General features: G+C 40.1%; 1 long non-coding RNA gene across 1 annotated transcript in view; it reads right to left on the bottom strand.

Moving 5' to 3' along the window:
* LOC135418366 (uncharacterized) overlaps nucleotides 1-22,425 on the bottom strand; it is a 121,737-nt gene that overhangs the window by 20,330 nt on the left and 78,982 nt on the right. Inside the window, exon 2 of the long non-coding RNA XR_010432406.1 lies at nucleotides 21,984-22,080. This is a non-coding gene — a long non-coding RNA (uncharacterized LOC135418366). The remainder of the gene's footprint in view (nucleotides 1-21,983; nucleotides 22,081-22,425) is intronic.

Consider the following 22,425-nt stretch of genomic DNA (forward strand, 5'->3'; position numbering starts at 1 on the left):
AGGGCCAGTGTAATTCAGAGGGAAGGCTGGCTGACAGATAAGAAATAAAGCAAGACAGATACAGCCCTGAAAAGCAACAACCATGATTATTTTAATGGGACATTTAAAATAAAAAAAAAAAAAAAAAAGGATTCAGTGTTTACTATAATGGAGCTACTTCAATAAATGTATTCAGTGGTTGTATTTAATTGAACTCTTAGGATTTGTCTGCATTTGGAAGTTTACCAAAATGGCTAGTCAAGAATAATTACCATGCTAGGCTCTCTAATTGAGCTTAAAATGTCTTTTTCCTATTTAGTATAACCTATGCTGGAACTATGCCTGAAGAGCTGTTTTGGAAGAATTCTGAGTGTAGATAAATCCTTATAATTATGGAAGAGCCACATAATGTAATACAGCAGGGGCAGGCAGAGAACATCCATCCCAGAAAAGAAATCTCAGATTTGTTACAAAGAGTCAAAAAGGAGCTGTGACTTAAAAGAAAAACTGAGATAGGGCATCTCACAAATCTCAGGTGTCTAAAGATGTTCTTAAAACCCATGAGTTTTGATTTAACTACATTTATAAGACTTAATTAATAAGTGGTAATTACCTTAAGATGACACAGCTTTCACTTTATCTGCTGTTCCCTTTATTCAGTTTGGCTACTGAAGTTCATTTCTTGGCATGTGTTAATTCAAAGACCTTAAAAGATTACTGTGTTTTCTACTGAGAACATCTCCATGTGGCATTTACAGGCCATTTTTAGATGACTAAGGCACTGTTATATCACTGACAAAGAAATAAGTTGGAGTAGAAGCCATCCCTCCATGTCTCCTGGAGCCAGAGCAGCAGAGGCCTTTGCTGGCTCATACTCAGGTGGAATCCTTGGTATAGAGGGACTTATATTTGCCTACAAAGACTGTTTGGGATTCATGTGACCCAAGTCAGACGGCACAGAAAATCACAGTCAAGGCAGATTAGAAAAAAAATTCCAAAGGACTCAAATCTGTGGAGAACTTGGAAGACAAATATAAGCCTCGTGTGTTTATTCCTAGCATTGGTTCAGGGAAGGAATGAGAATATTGGCTGCACAAGGGAGCCAGTGCAGGAGACAATGATGCTTAATTGAGTGCTTAATGCTGGCAAAACAGCTGAGGGGAACAGTTTTAGAGCCCTTTCATATTGTATCACTCGTATGGATCTTCTATTCATGCTGTAGGACACCAAGGGGAGTCACCTTGAGACATCTCTTGTCCTTGAGACCTCCAGGGGCTCTTCCATGGTTGCTCTGGCTGGAGATTGTGGCTGTGTGAGGAGCAAGGAAAAGCCAAACCACTGGGAACGGTCCCACAGGGCAGTGAATTTGATAGGCACACACAAATGCTATTTTAGGAGAGAAGAAGGAACAGATCTAGTTTTACAAGAAGGAGCAGTGACACTAAAAAAGACCAAGGAAGTGCTGCCATTTTCTTCTAACAGTCCACAAAAGCTTTGAGATAAAAAGTGCCCCGTTTCCTTATTAATCCACATATGTTTCCCTCCTTGCTTTGGGAAAACCAAGCCCTGATGAACAGCCAGAACACAAAACAAGTTTTCTGGAAACTCTGGCACTAATTTGCAGTAGCTGGGTCACTGTTTGCTAAACATGATCAGCCCCAAAATGCTGCCCCACCTGCAAACTGAATGCAAGCACCTCAGTTCATCCCAAAATACAGCTGTAGATGAGCCCTGGCTGCTGCCTCTTGCTTTTTCACAGGTAGTGAAATTAAACTATGCAGTAGAAGTTCCAAAAATGCAAAGGAATATTCTCAGCTAGTATAAATCAGAGTTATTTCACGAAAGGCAATGAACTTGAGGCAGTTTATGGCTCCTGCAGTTGCTGATCAAAATAGCATTAGTGTGAAACCTGCTGCATGGGGCAATTTAGAAATATTTGTGAAGTACCTAATCCCCAGAAACTTCTTTTCTGGTTATTAATGGCAGTATACTTGTTATCCTGATCTGCTAATAGAGCAGCTGGGTAAAGATTGCAAAGTATAAAATTCTGCCTTGCCTTTTCATATTGTGTGTTGCTTCATTATTTTTCTTCACAGCAGTGAAGGCAAACAAACTCCACTTTAATATCATATCAACACAGAAAGCTACCTTGGAAATCCTGGAGCCCACTGAGGTTCTAATTAACATCCTTTGTACATCTGCAAATGTGTGACTACAGGTGTTTGTTCATCACCACTCTAACTTTCACTCCCAGATGCACAAGGCAGTTCAAATGTTTCAGCTTTCCCCTTTTTTAAAATTCTGGGTCACCTTGGGAATGACATCAGAGAATTCTGATCGCTCTTGGAGCTATTCCTATTTGTAAAATGCCAGATCACAAACTTTAATGATGACCATGGGATCTGATTGAAAAATAATTGAAAGAAATAATTTTGCAGACTCCAGAGTGGACAGAGTGCTGTAAGGAGGGTGCTAAGGGAAACTCAGCCCTCAAATTTCAGTGTCATCAGGACAAATTGTATTTTGTCAGATTGCAATCACTGCCAGGCAATAATTCTCAAATGCTGAAAAGGGACATTTATTCTCTGCCTTGTGAAGTAAAGACATTTCCCTCTGAAATCCCAACATCTTTCATCTTCCTCCCACAACACTGCAGCAGTTGGATTATTTGAAATGTCTTTCTTCTAAATGAGATGTAACTTTCATACTCTTATAAGTGTCTGGGGGTTCTAGAATAATGGTGAAGATAAACTGAAGATTCTGTGGTGCCACAGGGTCCTACAGACACTCAATTAACATGAAAAATAATACTCAATTAACAGAAGCTCATCTTAGATCCTTTTCCTTTTTACTCCTGATTTTTCCCTTCATGGTGTGTCTTCATTTCAGAGCTGATGTAAAAATATATGTTAAGAATATCATTTCATTCTCACATTATGCTCATTATGTAGCATTAGAGAATTTTGGTGGGTCATGAACTATTGTGTGATAATAATCTGAGCCTACCTGCAAAGGTTTTTACATGAAGTCATGGGACATAAGAGAATGTAATTTTAGAACTGTGATGAGCAATGGGATGAGCAATGTTTCAATATTTCTATCCATTACATCAGGTTGGTTGGTTTGGAGAACAAGATGTTTTCCTGAAATTGGTTTATTCTCCTTTCTTTATTGTAAAGTACCTGCATTTGGTCCTTGAAATCTTTTCTGCTGTCCTGGTTTTGGCTGGGATACATTTAATTTTCTTCCTAGCAGCTGGTATAGTGTAGTGTGGGGATAGTTTTGCTAACACACTGATGTTTTTAGAGCCAATGTCAGAAAAACAAAGCCCACCTTTGTAATAAAAGCTCCAGCTCGTGGTTGTTTCTCCATTATATCTGAGCTCCCATTTTTGTGCCCAGTGAAACCTCTGTGCATTTGGAAGCTACAGCACACACATAAAATAATAACAGCTTTTGGCTATTAAAGCACATCTGAAGTGACCCCTTTCCTGGGAGCTGTACCTTACTTTGTGACTCAACCTTGCATGTTTGTTATTCTTCATAGCATTTGCTCTTATGAACATGGATTTCTTTTTCTTTGCCTGTTTCGTCTTTTTTTTACAGGTCAAAAGGAATTTATTGAGCTATTTCCATCTCTTTTGCCAGGAGCCTTAAAAATATTTGATGGAATAAACTAATCATTCAGTCCAGTTCTTTCCTTTTCAACATGGCCTGTTCCTGGTTCCTCACAGCCACTTAGCACTTCATCAGATTTGTACTACATCTTATCCCACACAGATTAACACATAATTTCAGAAAATATTACTGTAGCAACTACTACAACCAAAAAAAAAAAAAAAAGTTCAATTTACTACAATTTCTTCTTTTTTTTTTTTTTTTACTATCAACATTAATACCAAAGAAAAAAATTAGATTATTCTAACAATAGACTTTTTGTAGATTTATATTGCATCTTTCTCTTTTTCCCACTTTATGTCTATACTTCAGTTTTTGTTCTCTTCTACAAATCTGTTTCCAAGTGTTTGTCTTCCATTTAATTCAAACCAAATGACTGGTTTGGGCTTAATCACTTCTCCCTCAATTCTTCAATAATATATGTGTTGCACTGGTTTTTCTAAGTTTCCTCCTCCAATGTGCACTACATTGGAGAAGGAGAATAAAATCTTTCCTGTTCTTAATGCAAAGTCCTGCTCCAGGCTTCTGATTTCAGACTATTGGGATGGAAAGTATCCAAAACTCCCACTTCTCTGCAAGTAAACAGAAATTTCTGGAGACTGAAGCTAGTCAAAGTAACATAATTTTGTTCATATAGTTTTGATTGCCCTTAAATCAACATCCTATGTCATATTACTGCCTTCCTTTGGATCCTTCATTTGATCAGACCCTTGATTATTTTTGATGTGATACTGCAAATAGTTGCATAAAAACATCAGTTGAAGATGTGATCAATATTCCCAGCGTGAGACAAAGCATCACAAACCAAATTTCATGACTTTATAGTAAAAATAAACTACTTTTACCTTATTCCCTCTACAAGCAAGACACTTAAGTGTAATTAACTATGTGTTAATAGCACTATAATTCAGAAGAAAAATTTGATTAAAAGAAATTGATACCTTCCAGCAAGATAAATATTTTTGAAAAACACAAGTTGCAGGGATCTCCCTCTATTGGGTGTGAGGGCAGGTCAGTGAGACCTTGAACAAAAAGCTATTAATCCATCTGCAGTTTATACTTATACATTCCTCTATTTTATTTAACCTGCTATTTTATCTATGTATTTCTGAAAGACAGAATGGGCTGACAGCTTCCTTAATATTATAGATTGTAATTTTGTGGTCTTAAATCAGATTGGAGTGAATTCTTGGGGTTTTTTTTCCAGGGTGGTTTCTGATTATTTCCTTCTCTTTGCCCATATGCTCAATGCCATTATTTTCACAGGGTCACCAACCTTGCTGAGCACCAGCTGAGCTGTTTGACCCTAACACATCTGTATATGGCCCAAAAACCTAAACTAAAAACGAGCCCCCACAATATCAGAACATGTTCTTCTTGTTGACAATGACCTTTTCTTCTTTCACAGCCTCCAGCCTTGAGGAGGAATTTATTAACAATATGTTAATAAATACAGCTGCACTACCCATTTTATAGATGCTTGTGGAGGGGATTAACCAGGGAAAGCATCATTCTGCAGGAAACTCATTTAATGCAAGGTTAAATGTGTTTGTTTCTGACTGCTCTGTTGGCAGAAAGGCTTTAAGGCAGCTAAGCCAGAGAAAGTCACAAAATAATCATCATAAAATCTCACTGACATTAGCAAGTGTTGGGAGTTTCACTGGATTAAAAACATCCTGGTGCCTTTCCCACAATGCTTCAAGAAAGCACGGTGGGGTGGAGTTTTTTGGCTTTCTTTTATTTCCAAAAAAATACCTTAACTGTATTAATTTATTTTAGGAACAAAAAACGTGCATGTGAGTAATTCCATTTGTAATTCAGTTCGAATTACCATCCTTTTCAAGGGCAGAGCTTTTCATTTTGGTGCATGCCAAGAGACAGGATTAAAGCACAGGAGCTGCCTGCATTCACAGGGAGATGGAGGAACCTGCCACAGGATATTTTTGTCGCATTTTCTGGCTCTCAGAAAGGTGATTATCTCTGAGAACAAGAGCAGTGTAACCAGATAAGTGTATTCCTTTATTCCCTGGCCCTTTCCATGCTGCCTGTCATGGAAGTTCCTTGGCAGCCAGTGTCACTCAGTCAGGGGGGACCCCACAGGAGGTCACAGCTTTGACCTCAGCACTGCAAGGCTGAAAGAACTGCTAAGAAAAATGTCATCTGCTGATCCCTTCATCAGCACACAGCTTCTAATTACCTGCAGGGCTCGCTTTTGCCTTCACCTTGCTTCTCCACGCAGCCAGTGGGCTCGATATTCCAAGATATTCTCCTGGAAATATAATTTAGGACAGGCTGGAGCTCATCTTCAAGAATGTGACAGCTGGGAAGCAGAGACTGGCTGCACTGCCCAGGAATACAGAGCTGGGAAGCAGAGAGGCTGGGAAAGACAAATCATGCTAACTGCTTCATTTGGCTGCTAAAATAGATGTGTCAGAGCTTCCAAATTCCTGGGTGGAATGCTGGCACTGAACTAAGAGGTGATTCTCTGTTTCTCAGTGTATCAACAGCATGAATTTGGTTTGCTGCTGCTTCGCTTTGGGGGTTCTGTTCCCTGGGGTATTCACAATTTTTTCGGAGCTGACAAATTTTTTCCTTAAAATCACGTCTCTTTAATGTGGAAAAAAAAAATAAAAAGCTGTTATTCAATGGATAATTATTTTAAAATTCTCTTTCCTGGGAAATCAGACAATTTCTTTATTGCAGGTAAGCTTTTTGTGTGAGAAAAAGAACTTTTAAGCAGCTCTGAGGATGGGGTTTTTTCACACTAATGTCTTGCCATCTGTTTGTGTGGTTTATTTTACATCATTTAGTGCCTGTTTAGCACTATTTTAGAGGCTATTTTAGAGGATTGTGCTGTTGTCTGATGGTTTGCTGGCCAATGAGCCCAAATGCCTCACATTTTGGAATCTGACAGTGCTTATTGATTTATGCTTGACTTTTAAAATTGAGAAACCAAAAGAAATTACCAGAACAACTGAGCCCACTGTTTCAGTGCTACTGGCAAGAGAGATGGCAAAAATGGGCCAATAACTTATTTTTAAGGTGTTGACCTTTCAAAATTGAAGAACTAAACAATTCCTTCCAATTTGTGATAAGGGTCTCTAACCCTTCCAGTGACAAATGCAGTGCTAGATGAAGTAAATCTTTACTCTGCTGCACCTTTTGCACTTGTCCTGCAGCAGAAGCTGGGATGTTTACAAAATACTAAGTGCCACCCTAGAGTTTGTAGAACCATCCATGACAGAAATTTCAGTTCTTCTTTCTGGGGGCAGCTCAACTCAATGTGTCTCTTGTCAGGTAGAATCTGAGGTTATTATTATTTTATTATTATTGGGTTTGGTTGTTATTGCAGCTCGTTATTTTGGAAAACCTGTAACCATTGATAACCCCCCCCAAATTCAGGAAAAAATCAAAGTGATGCCAACTTGAGAGAACAAAATTCAGCTGCTGGTTCAGAATAATGAGCTGAGCTTTCCACTGAAAATTTCTGCAAACAAACTGAAATGCAGGATGTTAAATACTGTGCAATATGTATATATTTTCAGACTGTTCTTCCCATATGTACAACACTGACTGGTATTAAAGCCATGTCCACAAGCCTATTGGCTCACGACCCAGTTCTGCTATTGACTGAAACTTTAAAGCTGGTGCTTTTTCACTTATTTCTGAGGTTCTGTTTGATGTTGTTGGCTTATTTTTGAGGTTTTGTTTGATGTTATTGGGTTAGTTTGAGTCTGTTATAAGTGTATTTTGCTGGCTGGCACAACCTGCCCTGGAAATATCAATAATGGAAGAGCTGCAGTGAACAACAGCCCGTTGTCCTTGCAGCACTTATAAAGTAGAAACTAATAATTTTAATGTGCTTTAGTTAAACGTAAGTTATAGAGAAAAGCATCCCTTTTATTTACAGAAATATATAAAAGAGAATGAGAACTGCGCTGGTCGTCTCTCTTCCAGTAAAAAATTAGTCTTCACAGTACATTTTCACCTGGCCAGCCCCTAGCTGGGGATCTCTAGTGCTGTGTTTCTCCTGCAGAGATTAATAAGCTTTACTAGTGAAAATTATACTCAGCCAGGTCCTCCCTTTCTTGGATTTACCTGGTGAGACCTTGATCTGTGCTGCAGTTCAGAAAGAAAACTGCAGTGGCTCCAGTTGCCTGGTGCTCTCTCCATCAGTGCCCTGTCACTCACACTTTCCAATGGCAAGAAAATAATTTTCCCCTGTGCAGTTCAGCTTTAGCAAGTGATTTTCTAAAGCACATGTGCAGGCACACTGCTTTGTGGGAGTGTTTCTCTGAACACTTTGCCTGGGGAATACAAGTTTGAGGTGGGGTATCTACTGGTTAATATTGTCATTAAATGTAAGCAGTGTTCACCCCAGTGGGATGCCTTTTGCTTAGTTCTGGGTACTGGCACAGCAATGAATATTTATCACTTCTAATGGAGCTCAGCAATTCCAGCTGCAGGCTAAGGCTGTGCTGTGCAAAGGCTGTAGAGACAGAGAAGAGAGACAGTCCCAGGCAGCACTGTAAACAAACAGGCAAAAAGTGGGAGTAGGAACTGCATAAAACATTAAAATGATTTATCCAACATCATGCAGGAAGCCAAAGGAACTTTTGTGGCTGAGATGCAGATTGTCTGATCCTCATTCTTGTTCTCTGACAACAACACGCTGCTTTTCCCAACCCCACCATTTCTACCCTGTCACTTTGCTTGTTTGCCAGTTTAACTTCCCATCCCTGAATTACAGAAACTTTCTGTTTGCTTCCTCCACACCTCTACACTGCCAAGCACGAGATTTGTAGGTGGACTAAGGGATGTGAAAGTTATTTTCTGCAATGAATAGACACTTAAATTACTTTTAAGAACAGGCTTGTCTGAGATTCTGAGCACATAATGGAGTGCCCAGATTTATGCCAACTGCTGGTGTTGCTGCAGAGTGTCTCAGATTTTGGAATTGTGTACAGTGGCAGATCATTTGAGCTGAACAAACAATTTACGAGTTTGTTTGACTTGTTCTCTTGCACCTCAGATAACAGAAAGTCCCCAGTTCCCTGGGCAATCTATTGCAGAATTTCTCATGCCTTATTCTATGATGTGGAAACTACAATAGAGTTTTCATTTCTTTCATTTCATGTGAGATCCCAGAAATCCTAGAGCACGAGATGTAGGTGGTGGCATCCCTAAGCTGCTAAGACAGAAGATGGCCAAAAAAAGTTTGCTTATGCCAGTCCCTCAAGTACTCCAACCTGATATGTGGGTCAGAGGAACTGAATTTTTTACAGCACCTCTCTCATTTGCACTGAAAATATTTGTATAGTAAATAATTAATTAGATGAGATCCTCTTGGCAATTTTCATTATAAAATTAATTATTAAAATGTATTTCATGTCTTGGGAAATAGCAAACAATTAACCCAGGGCAAGCAAACTTTCAGCCAGTCCAGGAGGAAATTTGTGATATATTTGCTAACTAAAAGTCATGTGAAACTGAAAAAGCCAGACACTCAAATATTAGATAATGAGAGAAAGTAAAATTACCTCCCAGTCAGACTGCAGACAACTCAGAGAACACAGAAAAAAAATTCTAAGTGCTGGAAAGCCCAAACTTGGTGGTCCCTTGTGCCTTCCTTCCACAGAGACAGCAGGTATATGACCCTCAAGGGCTCTTTTAGCAACCCCACTGAGATCCTGCCAGCTGCTGCTTCCTGCAGGATTTGGTTTCAGTTGCTTATTCAGTGGAAATATTACTCTGTGCTCAATATTTAACAGTTGGGCTCTTAAACTGTGCTTTGAGATGTGAGTCAAATCTGAGGGAATTTAAAAACCCAGGTACCACCTGCCCATCCCAACCTGGAAAACATCTGCCCTCTCTGCCTCGTTCCTGTTGATCCTGCCCGAATTTTACTGATGCCATCAAGAGACTTTGAAGCTGAAGGAGAAGATTTTGGCTGCAGAGGACCTAGAGGGCATCAAGCATCACATCACCTCCCTCTTCAGCTGGTTGTTGTAGCTGTTGTGGGTACAATCTCAAGAACTTGGGGTTGTTCAAGACAGGGAGAACCTGAGGAGCTCTGAGATAATAGAGATAGTCAAGATAACGTTGTTGAAGGGAGGTGTCTCCAGATGGCCCCAATTTGGTTGTACATCCCACGGAAGTATTCACTGCTGCATTATCTCTGTCGTTATACTGATTGTCAGCTTTGTTGTGCTAAACAATCACTTTATTTTTACAGAATTCTGGATTAATTAGCTCAGACTTAATGGGACCTGAGGGGAAAATAAAGTGAGAGCACACTGGCAAATAAGCATGATTCAAACTGGAGAGCTGCAGAAATTTGCTGATGGTTGAACAGATTGATTCCCCTGTCCACTTTCACAATTTCCTGCCATTTCTTCTGACTTTCTGTGCAGAACTTTCTGAGAGGAAGAGTAAGAAGTTCAAGGAATCTTTAAAAAGGAGTTATCACACTTCCTTCCAACCTAAAAAGGGTCTAGCTGTTAATCCAACCCCAATTGTCCTTCAAGAAGTTTTTCAGCTACAGAGGCTGATTCCAGTTTCTCTCTCCCTGCACATCAGAGTTTGGTAGCTGTCACCTTTTTCTAAGCACCACCTATCATAAAATCCACCTCTGAGCTGCTTCCAACAATTGCTAAGAAGTGGCAAAACTTTTCTCTTTCAGAATTTCAATGTATTTTGAAACCAGTCAAAATTCAAAGTGCTCCCTCTTGCCTGTCCACCTGCTTCCTTCCTCCCCTCCACATTCTTCATTTTTAAGTCAGTGCTTAATTCCTCAAGGAAGTTTCCAAATGAGGAAAAGAAAAATAAATTACCTGCAATGAGACTTTTCAATGCTTTTTATTTTTGGTTTGGGTTGGTTTTTTTTACTACAAGAAAACTAATTGTTCCACAGCCCAATTGCCTGGAGCCTGAAGCCTCTGTTATTAAATGGTTCAGTTGTCAGAAGGATTTAATCCCTAATCAGTCTTTGCAATCAGACTGTGCAGGCTGCCAGACAAATGCTGGATTTTAATTCACTCCCTCTTGCCTTGATGTGTGTCTGCAGCACCAGATGCAACGCTCAGGGAAAAAGCAACTCTCCATCTGGGACACCTTCCTGCAGCTCAGCTTTGCTGCTACATTTCAGCAGCTAACCAGGCTTTTCTTTCATTCTGCTCTCCCAAATGAGCCTGCCACAGTTGCTCTAATTACTAGTTGGACTTAGAATTTTAACTTCTCTGGAAGGCTAAACAGAAGCAGTGAGTTAATATTTTTCCAGCCAAAGCACAGCACTTCTATTTGAAAAGCTGTTTAATCTTCTATTTGTGCTGTCCTTCTATTTTCTATATTGCCTATAAGCATCATCAAATCCCACCTCCCTCCCTTTATAGCAGGGCCTGTACTATTCCAATATGCAGCTGTGGGTGTTCTGGCTTGTCCACTGTTATGAAGTTCACAAGAAAACATTTTTAATCAAGAAAATATCTTTACCCAGCCTAAAACACGAATCAGCATTTCTTAAGTATCAGTATCAGTTAATTTTCTCTGTCCTGAGCCTGCAGCTTGCTCTGGAAGGTAAGCCCTGAAACTTTCCTTCACATGCAGATACAGAATATCTGTCTGAGTCCACAAGTGAACCTGAAGGCAAACATATTTGAAACCAATTTTGCCACATTTCCTTAGCTCAGACCTTCTTAGAGGTGAGTTGGGACATGAGAGTTTTCTTCAGTGGAACCACTCAGTCAGATGAAGAATTTACATTTTATGCAGAAATTATTTCTATAAATTAAAAAAAAAAAACAAACCCCAAACAAACAAAAATTAGCACTGAACATGCAGAGATCCTGAGGAGGTCCTGATGAACATCAGAGGTATAAACTGGCTTTGCATCACACTTCTAAAAGTTGCTGCCCCTCCAAGATCAGATGCATTCATGAGGTGGGTGTGATGCTCCTGGAATCTATGATTCCTTTCACTTTGAAATGTTTTAATATAACCTACAGCCCTGATCCAGAGGCAATCAACAGTCACCATGATGATGGACTGCATAAAGGCCAAACTACTTTAAAATAAAAACTGACTCTGTTTCTAGTGTCAATATTCTTCTTTTGTAGGGTCTCTATTTCTAAATCAGCTTCAGTTGTGCCTGCAGTGCTTGTTTGTAATCAACATTATATATATATATATATACCCAGTTCCCTGTGTCTACTCAAAATTCACTGAATCAGTCAGCAAAACTATATATTTAGTTTTGAATTATTCCTATAAAAAGGAATAATTCCTACAAAAAGGTGTTTACTTCTTTGTAACAAAACCAACTTCAGGGCCACCCATGATTTACTACTCTGTGAGAAAAACAGACAAAAATATCATCTCGAAAAAGGAAAAGAACAGAAGAAAAATATTGTACCAAATGACAGAATCTATTCCTTTGGTTCTCAGAGAAAACAGCTCACATGCTTTAAAACCTAAAGGTTTCACTGGGATTTACTGTCTGGTTTAAATTCATTGTAAGCAACAGTGAAACTTCCACAAATTTTACTCAAGATCAGATACAAGTAGACAGGGACATCTAATTGCACACACAGCTGACAGTGTGGGGAAATGAAAGGAACAAATCAAGGACCTCATCTCCCCAGAGACACCAAGAAAATAAAGTGCTTTTGCTTCCAGCCTTCAGCATTAGTTACTGAACCCCTGGCCCATCCTGATGGATATTCTGGCACTGTTTCCTTATAGATGAAGGATTTTTCACAGAGAGAAACAACATTTGCTGGAACTTCCATTATTTCTGCTTATTAAACTTACGACGGGACAAAGTAAATTAATTTAATGTTTCCTTTGAAATTAATTTAGCACTTTCAGATTAGCAAGGAAGAGAGCCACATTGGCTGTAACTGGCAATTCCTGCCATTTCCTTGTGCTTTCTCACACTTGTGTTCCAGCTCAGCCTGAGTTTCTCTCTGTGCAGGTGTCTCACTGTTTCCCTAATAAGCATCCTCGACATCTAATCTGGTCTGGGGTGTGACTGGAATAGGAAGCTCCAGGACAGCCCTGTGGCCCCACTGAGCTGGGAAATGAATCCCACACAGGTAACAGCTCCTCTGTCATCCTGGTGTGAAGCAAAAATGCCTCAGTCCCCAAATGCTGACAGACATCATTTATTCTGGAGAATCTGGAGGCAGAGTGCCAGTGAACACAGAGCTTTCCCTCGGGAACCACAGCACAGCCACCGCAGCTGAAGAGCCTCACATATTAAACTTCCCATTTCAGATGCTGCTACAGGAAAGGGAGGGAAAGGATCATAGAATCATGGAATCATAGAATCATAGAATCAGCTGGGTTGGAAGGGACCTCAGAGGTCATCCAGTCCAACCCTTGATCCAACCCCGCTGTGGTTCCCAGCCCATGGCACTGATGCCACATCCAGTCTGTCCTTAAACACCTCCAGGGATGGAGAATCCCCCCCTTCCCTGGGCAGCCCATTCCAAGGGCTGAGCACCCTCTCTGCAAAGAAATTCTTCCTGATATCCAGCCTAAACCTCCCCTGGCACAGCTGAAGACCCAGACCTCTTGTCTTGCTGATGGTTCCTGGGAAAAGAGACCAACCCCCCCCGGCTCCCCCCTCCTGTCAGGGAGTTGCAGAGAGTGAGGAGGTCTCCCCTGAGCCTCCTCTTCTCCAGGCTGAGCCCCCCCAGCTCCCTCAGCCTCTCCTCACAGCACTTGTGCTCCAGTCCCTTCCCCAGCCTCGTTGCTCTCCTCTGGACCTGCTCCAGCCCCTCCATGTCCTTCCAGAATGCCTGGTGCCACTTGCCGTGGGGATGATTCCTTCAGCCTGTGGGCTGGGACTCACCTGGGCATTGGGAAGGAACAACCTGGCAGTGTCACAGTGAGTAAGCTCAAGACCACACTCACATGAAAAACAAAACCTTAAGAGCTTCTGCCTGCTGTTTAACCCTGTGCTTCCTTAATTTTAACCTTTAAAAAGTGCAAATTAAAATTTGAAAGATCCCCCCAACCCACACTCTGTGATTGCCCGCGGATGGACCGTTTTCTTTTAGCTTGTCTCTCCTCCACCCGTTTTTTTTTTTAAATTATTTGAAGCCTCGTGCTTTGAATCACCAAGAGATAAAGAGTAAAATTGTTTCTGAGAGAACAGAGAAAAAGGTGAGAAAAAAGGTGGGCTGTATGATACAATCATGGACCAATGGAAACGTGAAAAATGAGTCACTGTTCATGAAACCAAGTGATGATAAAAGGATGACATAAAATGAAGAGGAGGAGAAGTAGTCAAAAATGTTAGTATGTTAATTAAAATCTGTTGAAAAGCACTACTTTGAATTAAACCAATTAATGATGACTCAAATTTAATTAAGACTATGAGGCACCATAAGTTTTAAAAGTAATATTTTCCCCCACACGAGCACAGTAATTTTGTGATCACAAACCAGTAAGGAAATTACCACCAGCAAAATTCTGCCCAACAGAACATTGAGATTGTGACTGGTAATGGTATAAATTATACACAGGGAATGATTAGAGCTTCACCTGTCAAAAAGTTCCTATTAATCCCTTACATTGCCTCAACCTCTATGTATGGAATGTTTGCTGCTGTTCTTTAATAACCCCAAATATGCATTTCTTTGGGGTTTTTGAGCAATCTCTGATTCTCAGTTGTGCTTGCAGGTTACATTTACACAGCCCTGGGGGGCTAATTTTAAGTATTAATAAGTTTAAACTTTTGAAACTTTCTCCTTCAGGAATTTTGACCTGATGCCTTTCATGCAAACTGTTCATTGCTTAACCAGCATCACATGTGAACTTCTTTTTTAATAATGAGGAATTTCAAGAACATTCACTGAAAATAAAATGTTCCCCACTTTTCTCTTTAAGGGCATGGACTCTGATGAGGAAGGAGCTGCTACAGAAGCACTGGGTCAGGAATAGTGAATATCTAATCTTGTGAATGCCAACAGAAACTACCCGAAAATCTTCATCTTTACACTGAATTTAGATTTCTAGAACAATTTATTTTTTAAAAAAGGGTTTATTTTTTGGGGTTTGTTTGTTTGTTTGTTTTTTCAGGGGAGAACTGGAAAAGTGCACTATTTAATGAGGATTAAACAACAGACAACAAGGACTGGGCAAATCCAATTGGTCCCAATTTTCTTAATAATCAAGTCATTATTGGAACCTAACCTTGTCTCCTTCACCTCCTCATGCCTGGGTTCTTCCCTGTGCAGCAGTCTGACACACAGGTTGCTCCTGACCATTTGACCTCCCAAATTCTGGTAAATTTGCTGTATCTAGAGAACCCAGAATGTTCCAAGCTGCCGGGAAACACTCAGTGCTTTCCTTGGTAAAAATCACTTTATTTTTCACTGGCATTGCTAGATCTGGGTTCAGCCCTTGCAGAAAAAATTTTGAAACCTTGAAACTTGGCCTCTTTGTACTGCACAGGCCATTCCAACTTTTCCAAGCCTACACTGCTGCACAGCATCTCCCACAACAAATATTGTCAATGCCATCCATCTTTCAGGGACCCATGATTAAATGTACTGTTTCCCTCCAGGACACTCATACAGCCTGTTCTACATGAGGGATAAAGAGGCTGCAACTCAGCTGTGTGTTGATACAGGAATAAGGATATTTCAGATCATCTTTTTTTCCTCGTGCTGTCGAATCAGAAGCAGCAAAGGTTTCACCAGCAGGGTTATTAAACCTTCACCCTGCACTCCAGCCACGCTCACAGGGGCAAGGATGACGTTTGCTCTGAGCACATAAAGGGGTCAGCAAGGCCATCTGTGCCCAGTCAAACACCAGTTCATGGCTCATGCCGTGGAATAAGGAGGGAATCAGAGCCCACACTGGCATTTTTGTGGTCACAGGCTGGTGTCTGTCAGCTCAGGGCAATGCAGCTCCAGGGACATGCTCCTCATCCACGGCACAGTTGGACCAGACTGACTGATTATAATTTGCTTTGATCTTTCCGGTTCATTGACGTTCAAAAACTTCCAGGATCACAGAAATAAGGTGTTCTTTTTTGGTTGTCTGAGACAAAGTGGTGAGACAGAGCATCCCTCCTTCCACGCAGCTCCCAGGCAGAGAACAGATCCATCAGACTCGAATAGAGAAAAGAACACCAAGTACACAGAGCAGGCAGAAATTCAGCTCTGACGTTTCTGCCTCCCAAACTGAATGATTTAAAGTCCCTTTCCAAAGCAGCCAGACAAAAGGCAGGGAAGCAGGAATTGCAAAACACAGTCTGTGAAAGCCAGGCAGGGATGGGCTGGGAGGTTTGTCTTACTTCAGGGAGCAGGAACAAGGAGAAATTGAATCTCTCAACCAAGACAAAAGTAAGAAATTGGTTGCACAGGAGCATTAACAGTGACAGCAAAAAGAACAAGCTCAGGCAGATATCACTGCCTGACTATTGGGGGTTACCTGGTGCCAAATGAAATCTCCCCCAGAAGCAGCAGCCCAGAGGGTGCCCAAAGGAGCACTCAGGGACAACCTGTTCCACATTGGCTGCTTCTGGCACCCACGGCACACCAGGAGAGAGAAATTTCTATTTTCACTCATCATTTCTACCTCGAGCTCACACAAAAATCAAGTTACAGATCTGCCCTCTCCAGAGCTTCAAATAGACAAAAAAAAAAGAACACACAGGTGGCATAAGAGTAGGGGAGGTTGCCTAGAGGATGTAAAAGTGCTGTTCAACAGTTAAAATCAGCACCTACCACAAAAAACAGCTCTACCTCTGCAGCCCATCCACCAGAAAAGGTTCCCGGGAAGCATCCTTGGGGTTAAAACCCCCTGTGCTGCTTTGGTTTAGAAAGCTTCTGGGACCATTCTGGTCTCAGAGTGGTTGTTGTTGTTCATTATTTGGCCACAAATGGGCACAAAAGTATTTAGTAGGTGTTGTTATGCTCAGGTCTATCTGAAGCTGCAAATATCCTACCCTGTATTAAAGCAGCAGGGCTGTGTTCAGTGGCAGCTCTGGATGTTGAATGCACACATCCAGCTCAGCATTTACCCTCAGTTTGTTGCAGGTGTCTGCTCTCAGGGGTAGCAGAGGATTGTATGGATGCAAACTCAGGAATTACAGTGAGGGAGCTCTGATCCCTGCCCATCCAATGGCATTTCATGCCAATTTGTAGCAGCAGCCCCTGGGATCAGGGTAGGAATTCCTGGTGTTTATCTGCACAGCAGGGGCAGTTCTGCCCTGCAGCAATTACATTAATAATGAGGGCACACTCATTAATATTGGGGGATGAAGCCAAAGCCCATTTCCCCAGCAGTTTGTTAAAGGAACTATCCTGCACCTGAGTCTTGCTGTTTTCATCTCACACATCCACGGATTCCATATTTTCCACAGGTACATCCCAGCCAAGGCACAGCAGGTCTTGCTTACCTTTATTTTTTAGCAATACCAGTTGCTATTGCAGGATATAATGACAGGACTTAAATCTATTTCTTTGGTTAAAACCAAAGCAGGAAAAAAACCCCTACAAAATCCAGCTAAGCTGTGCCTGTTTAAAAGATATATAGTGACCTATATTGTATTTTTCAGAGTTCAGGGCTTTTTTCTCACATTTCCTGGCTTAAGTTTGCTGGTTTTCCCAGACACACTTTTTAGCAACTGCTACATCTATGACAACCTGACTTTTTCTAACAAGAAAAAAAGAATTCAATCCTCAATTGCTCTGTAATAAATACAGACAGAAATCACAGTCCTTGTTGAAAACCTCACCTCTTGTTTTCTGATACAGTGCTTTATAAAAAAAATTATGATAGTTCTAATATCAAAGAAGATAGTACTAATAAAAGATAGTAATGGTGATAATAAATCATCATAATTATTATTAATAATAATAAAAACGGCAACAGGCTTGCCCTCCATCATTGCAGAGCAACATTAACAAGACTCTGAACATATATAAGCTGTTAAATTAACCTGTATTACTTAGGGGAAAAATAAAATACTCAACCAAACTCAATTTCCCTCTTCTTGCTCTGCAATCCCTTTCAAGTTTGTAGAATAACTCTTACTTCATACCAATATGAGGGAGTTGAGTCAAACCCTTTATTATCATGAATATTATTCAGTCCATTATGAATTTCATAGCTCAGAAAGTAGCAAAGATTTATTGCTGAGATGGATCAAGCTTTTTAAAACAAAACAAAATGAAGTGTTTTGCATGATTTATTAATTTAACTTTTCCATTCTGCATTGTCTCCTGGGTGAATCATTTATGGCATCATAATGATCCTTACTCTTCTCTTCTCATGAGTGCACAGGAGATTTTTGCAACCAGCTCCCCATTAATCCCTGGGCATATCCTGAGCCTGCAGCCTGGCCATATCTTTACATTTCCTCCAATATTCCAAATTTTCCCTAAAGCTCAGGTTCTCTGTTCAGCAGAAGAATTACCCAGCCCTTAGTCTGGGTAATTCTCAAATCCTCTTCTATTTTGTATCCCCCTGGGCACACATCAGACAGGCTCTTACCCCACCAGGGAACAGCACATCTGAGCACCCTCCTGCTGATGACCCTTCCAGGCAAGGAAAAAAATTATCCTCTCTGGTTTGAAATTATCTTCTTGACATTTTGTGACAGTTTTCTCTATTGTTATTATTATTATTATTGTTACATACAAGTTAAGCAGTTGAAATCAACATGAAACATTTTGAAATCTTGAAAAAAAAAAAGTCTCAGCTGTCCCCAGATAAAGTGGCTTTTTCTGAATTTTTTGGTCTGCAAAGAGTTTGGAGATGAACATTCTTTGTGAAACATTAGCAATTATTTTCCAATATAGAAATTACTCGAGAAAGGGATGCCAAGCTCTATCCATCAGTCACTTGCTCTGTGACATGAATTTACTTTCCATGGGCACAAGTGGTAAAGTTCATTTCCCCTGGAAAAACAACAATGGAAAATAGAGGGACAATGAGGAAGTCCTGTGGTTGGCTCCAATTCATCAAGATACTTAATGAAGCTTTTTAGTGTACTTTGACTCCCCCATACTTAGAATGAGCTGCTTAATAAAGCATCTGGGATTAGTTTCTAGGCACTGTCTGTACTCTGATTTTATACAGATTGATGTGTTTACTCAGCACACTGAACTTATTAGGGCTTAACTTGGTTAATATCTTCTCCAGAAAAAGTCTGACTACACTTCCACTTCCAAGGCATTTTACAGGGTAGTGAAAGATTTGTAGTATTCCAGTTGCTTAAAAAGACACCTGTCCCAGATAAATGATGTTCCTTTGTGATGCACAATGAACACAACAGTGTTCACTACAATAATCCATCCAGGTCTATAAACTGAATCTTGCTGAAATGAATTCTTTTCTGACTTCTAATTCATAAATCAAAGTCTAATAGGTCTCTGAATACAGGCTGTCTTACAGAGATATATTAATATATTTAAATATCAGAGCAAGTCCTGTTACAACTGCTTTTCCATCTGTCACAATTTCTGCTGAAAGGTAGAATACTAATAAATGACAAATGTTGCTAAAATGCACAGTCTCAGAGGGGTGTTATCAAGATTTATTTATAAATTCAGTGACCAGACTAAACAGAAGTGCACAGTGTTTCCTAAGCACGGAGTTTTACTTCCCCCAGGGATTTTTGGGAATGCCATGAGTGTTGCAGGTCTGGTAACAACCCCAGGCTATTCTGCATTTCCACCCAGTAGAGGCAACATTTTTTGCCTGCCAATACCAGGTTTTTGGACTCAGGCTCCTAAAGTTATTTGTACATTTGTGGTCCCAGCTCTGTGTTCTGCAGCAAATTTACTGTGTTAAACAAGTGATGCAAAGGAACAGCAGGAAAAGAGGAGCCAATGCCCAGTAAGGGCTGAGGTTTCTGATCACCGAGTCCATCAGTGTTTCAACTCAGGGACAAGCCCTGACATTCCCTCCCTGTTGAGCTGACACTGGGTATCAGGAGATGAGATGGATTTCAGAAATCCTCTGCTATCTCACATTACCTCAGGTCCATATTTTGCTTTCTTCAGCTGATAGAGAAGCACATTTAAGGCTTTTTTACCCCGAGGAATTGCACATGGGAATTTTCATTTTTCACCCGTAGCTTTCCAAAGCTGACATTCCTAAAGATGTTTGGAAAACAGCTACCTGAAAGCCACTCCAAACTCACACTCTCATATGCTTTTGACATTTAAATGCAAAAACCAATCCATTTCAACTTCAAAAATGTCTTTTCACGCAGCAGATACCCAGGGTTTGGGTGTATTTTTTTTGCTTCACAAGGCTCATTGCTGAATTTCTGAGGAAGTACAGGAAGAGTTGAGCCGTTCCTCGCTGCTTTTGGAAAGTTTCCCTCATCTCCACCAATTTAGAAGGTGAGTCACCAGGCACCTCCCCAGCAAAGCTAAATTCCCCTGTGATTTCTCACACCTGCAAAAATAAAATGAACGACCATTGTCCAGCTACCTTTGTGCTACCCAACCCTCTTCCTGGAGCAGGGAAGGGATGAAGCCCTTCCACAATGAACTCCCTAAATGGTGCTCTCATAAATCTGGGTCTCACCCACATCCCCCCTCACCAGGGGAGAAGATGGATTTATTCTGAGCGTGGACAGACAATACCTGCTGCTAAAACTTACTCAGCTCTGTGCCAAGATGTTCCACAGCTTTGGGTGCTATTTTTCCTTCAAGTTTTCAGATCTGATGCAGCCAAATTTCAGAGAGCTTGCTAAACTGAGCATTTCCTCCCATTTCAGACCCTCTCCCTGCTAATCTTCAGTGGTTTGTTTTGCTATGAAGGTATGAGAAATAAAAATACTGGTTTTTATATAGGTGTATCGTGATGTTATAAGATATCCAAGTTCCAAAAATTGGACTTGATTATCTGTGTCTTTTTTGGTCAGATAAGGGAAATACAAAAATTCCTAAAAATTAAAATCTTTTGGGGCCATTTTGTACACAGGGGTTCTTTTCTCTCTTTGGGTAAGAACAAAGGAAGATCCATCATCTTTGACAGAGGATACCCAGGTGCCAATTGGGATAAAGGGAAAGTCCCTTTTCAGAGAAAAGAAACCTTTTTAGGTAAAAATGAATATATCAAACTTATCTGAAAAAGGGTGGGATTTTGTGAAACTATAAAATGTATGAGATTTAAACCCAAAGGGTCTTTTTCCCCAGAAAAAAACATGGTGAGAGAAAGACCCAACGCACTGAATAAATTCTTCTTTGTTTCTTTGTTCCTTGAGTTTATGATGTCTTTCTAAATTTAAAAGAGGGATTTTCCCCACAAAGGTATCACAAATCTACTTGGTTCTTTGTTCATAGTTCCACAGAGCAACAATACTGATGGTAACAGAGATCCCTGCTCTTGACATGTGTGTTTTCCACTTTACCAGAGGTAAAATCCCAGCTTTTCAGCTCTGCAGACCCAAAGTGGTGCTTTAGGTATTGATTTGTGTCTGAATTTCTGTCTGAATTTCTCACCAGAGCCCAATCTCCCCAGATGACACATAATTACCTGTTACAGAAAATACCACTCTAATGGGGCTTCAAACAACCTCTTCAAAATTTGGGTGTGAGAGAAGTACACAAAATCCTGTCTTTGTATAAAAACCAACATAAAACAGATCATTTCCCACACCTAGCCAGATTTTCTAAGCATTCCTATATTTATTAAATTACTTGGTTACATTTGCACTTTGAAAAGTATGTGAAGGGATGCAGGAAATATATTGTCCTAATTTGCTGTCTTGTTTTAGGCCAGGAGTAAGGCTACAGAGATCAGTGGAGTTGTTTTGAATGAATGTCAGTAAAGGAAGAAAGAAGTAGGCCAAGTACAGGTATGTTTTATTAAAGCTCACAGGAGTACTAACAGCAGTGTAAAATGATATGTGAGATTAATTTTCCAAAGAAAGTTGAATAAAATATATGGAAGATGTACAGCCCAGATGAACAGTCCACACACAAAATACAGGCATTATTTTCAAGCTGAAAAGTTAAGGATGTCTCTTTTTAGGGACCAAAATGGTATAACATCTTCATAAATAAACAAGAGAATATACACCACTATTGTACTTTTTATACTCATCAAGTCTGATAACACCAAATTACAGGAGGCCAGAAGTAAAGTGACAGATCCCAGGAAACTGCATAAAACCCTTAAAGTTTCAGAAACTGGACTTGCACTGTTTAGGGGCAAAGGAAATAAAAGAGAGTTAAGTTGTTTAGAGGACAACATCTTATACTGGATCCTTAAAGAATGCCCATGGCAGGTCTGCAACACCTTGGTAGTGTGACTATGAACATCTACAAGAGCAGAGTAAAATGTGCTTACCTGTGGCTTGAAATGAAGCTGTGCCTTTAAAAATGTGATGTTGCCACCCAAACTTCTCTCCAAGTGCGAGGTTGTGGTGTCAGCTCAAGAGAGAAAACTGCAAAAAAGAGAAATTATAAAAATTAAAATTAAAAATTAAATTGATAAAATTTACAAAATTAAAATGATAAAAATAAAAATTGAAAAAAGATAAATGTTGGTACTACAGAAAAGTAACAAAGGCACAGAGTGCAGTGGCAGGATTTTGACTATACTGTCAGAAGTTCATTGATTTTCTGCTTTCAGAAAGTGTGTGTAATGATTCCATTCTCACTTCATTCTTGCCTCATTAAAAGGAGTATTTTCACGTTAAGATGGTTGGATTTGGAAATAAAAATACCTCAGTCTTTACAGTTAATGCATGCCCATATTTTAAGTTATGGTGCATAATGCATATGGTACC

This window comes from Pseudopipra pipra, chromosome 8 (assembly GCF_036250125.1).
Source record: "Pseudopipra pipra isolate bDixPip1 chromosome 8, bDixPip1.hap1, whole genome shotgun sequence".
Lineage (NCBI taxonomy): Eukaryota > Metazoa > Chordata > Aves > Passeriformes > Pipridae > Pseudopipra > Pseudopipra pipra.